Consider the following 2,877-nt stretch of genomic DNA (forward strand, 5'->3'; position numbering starts at 1 on the left):
TGCACTCTCCAAAGGAAATTCCAGCTGCCTACTTCACGTTGATGATGAACCATGAGAATCAAAGGCATGCCAGAGCGAAAGAATAGCCACTGATCATAGAGTTGTTCTTTGAAGATTCACAAAAGGTTGTGGCAGTTTCTGGTGAAGTCCTAAACAAGTGGTTGGCACACATTACATAACAGATCTCAAGGTATGAAAGCCGCTTACTTTAAGAAGTAAAATTAATATACAAGTGCTTTTGATGGTCTATTGCTTTTATGGTTCCCTCACTTCCTGTGATTAACTATGTTTGGATGTCTGAGGTCGTGTATAAAAGGCTGAAAAGAAAAAATGTGTTGTAAAATCAATGTTTTGTAGTTAAATTCATATGATTGATTGATGAAACACGAGGCAGATTGTAAATATTGTTGATAAGAAATGTTTGTATATTTTCAACAAGTGTGCACTGATGTGTGTTGATGTTCATATATTTTACTTTGTTTTCCCTTAGTTTATTCACATCTTTTGCATCTTTTGCTATCCATTTAGGCCATTATTGCATAGCTTTAGCACTAATCATGTATTAGAGTGTAGTTGCATTGCATTTGCATCTGTTCATGCATAATCAGGTTATTTTTGAGCTTAAGGAGCATGAAAGCAATGCTGAGGAGAAGTGAGGCAATCATGAAGGGAAAGCAAGAGAGTTAAGGCTGAAGAACCAAGGTCTAGAGTCCCACTCGACCCCACACTCGACCAGACACTCGACCATGTGCTGAGGAGGACTCGACCGAGTGGAGGAAGCAGAAAAAAGCCAACTCGACCAGCCACTCGACCGAGCAGGGGGTCTAGTTGACCGAGCCGTTGACTATTTTTTTTATAGTATTTTTAGGGCTTCCACCTCTTCTCCTATATAAAGCCTTGTACCTGCAGCCACCAAAGAGTCTAGCTTTTTAGAATAGTCAGAAACCTAGTTTTAACCCTTTTGGGAATTATTCCTTTTGCACTTTTATTTTTCTTAGATCTTGTACTCTTTTAATAGAGAAAACATAAGATTCTTGGATTTTGTTGGTTTCATACCTTTCAAGATATTAAGAATTCGTGTTTGATTCCTTCTTGAATGTTATAGATCTTTGTTTTATCTTTCATTTGATGCAAGTTTCAGTATTTTCTGGGTTTATGACTTTGATGTTCATCATGTGTTCTTGTGAGTAGTAGCTTAGGATCTTGAGGATGGGTTAGGCTGGGCTGTGTTTGAGGTTTGTTTGCTTTGGTCAAGCTTGATTGTGGTAGAATCTCTTCTAGGGTAGATGTTCTTAATGCTAATCCTGAACTGAGAGGGTAGGGTTTGATTTCAAGCATCTTAGCATCACACCAATGTTTAAGGAGCATAGATAAGGCTAGATCTAGAGCTTACCATTAGGCTTGCTAAGAGATTAGAGGTCTTGTTTCGTATGAGACATATTGCTTAATGCATGCTTGTGTAGATTCTTTTCTTTGTGAGAACAAGTCTAGAGATGCATGAGTTTGATTGTTTCTTGCCATGAGAGTGGATTAAACTTGTCTTAGATTTGTATGTCTAGAGATTAGCTCAAAGTTTGCTTGAGATTTGTTGACCAAGTTAGATAACCTCAATCATTAGTCCAGCCCGTGAATCCCTCCTCAAGGCCTTACTTGTTTATTGATTTTTAAGTCTTAATCCTGCTGTTTGATTGTTGTTTGATTCGTTCTTGTATTGTTCTGTTTTTCTTACATTGCTCTGTTTCACGGATTTGTCCAGCTCGACCTTGCACTCGATCTACACTCGATCGAGTGCTTGCTCGAGTTCATCCCCAGAACTCTTGTTTATGATTTGTACTTGTCCTGTCTTATCTCTAGTGTCATTCTATTTGCATTTATGTTGCATTTACTTATTGTCCTGTTCATCTTTGTCTTGCATTAGTTCATTAGTATAGTTTCTATTTCTGTTCTAGCTTCATTTTAGTGATAATCATTCTGTTCCATTTACATTTAGCATCTAGTTCTAGTAGTTTTAGTTTCTGTTCTTTACATTTCATTAATAGGATTGTTAGTGACAAAAATCCTTTGCATATTTGGCTTAACTTAGGCTCATATACACATCTTGATTGTTCACAACTCCCAGATTGGATTGACACCTCTTGTACTACAATTGCATAAGGGGAATTGAAACACCCTGCCATCCATTCATTTCATATTTCACCATTGCATACATCCATCAATCAATACCACCAACAAATTGTGTTTCAATTTGGCGCCATTGTCCATTTGAGAGTGTTTCTGTGACATTTAGGATCATTATTAATCTAAGATTAAGTTCGTTTATACACTTGTGAAGTTGCTGAACTCGAATCTTCTTTTGCTTGGCTGTGTTGAGTTTCAGGTACCACTTGACCACCCACTCGTGCACCACTCGACCGAGTAGTGATCGAGCACTTGATCGAGTCAGACAGCGTATTTAAATAGACACCAGTTCCCAGTCGACTCGACCACTCACTCGAGCCTGTGCTCGACCGTGCACCTGTTCGAGTCAGTATCTCAGTCTGTGGATGCACACAAGGTCCAAGGGGAAAGACAATCTTCAAAGGCCTTGACAACATCCACAGACTGCAAAAGGGTTTGAGACATAAGCAAAGAAGAGTAGTTCAAGAACAGCAAGGAGATCAAGTGGTAATGGAGCAACAAGATCCAGTTCCAAGACCAAGGAACATTGGTGCTGGAGATGCACCCAATATCCACAACCAGAGAGCTGGCATTGTGCCTCCCACAGTGCCAAACAACAACTTTGAGATCAAGAGTGGATTGATCACCATGATTCAAGCCAATAAGTTCCATGGATTGCCAATGGAGGATCCTCTAGACCACCTTGATGAATTTGATAGA

This window comes from Camelina sativa, chromosome 20, assembly GCF_000633955.1.
Source record: "Camelina sativa cultivar DH55 chromosome 20, Cs, whole genome shotgun sequence".
In the NCBI taxonomy this organism is placed as follows: domain Eukaryota; kingdom Viridiplantae; phylum Streptophyta; class Magnoliopsida; order Brassicales; family Brassicaceae; genus Camelina; species Camelina sativa.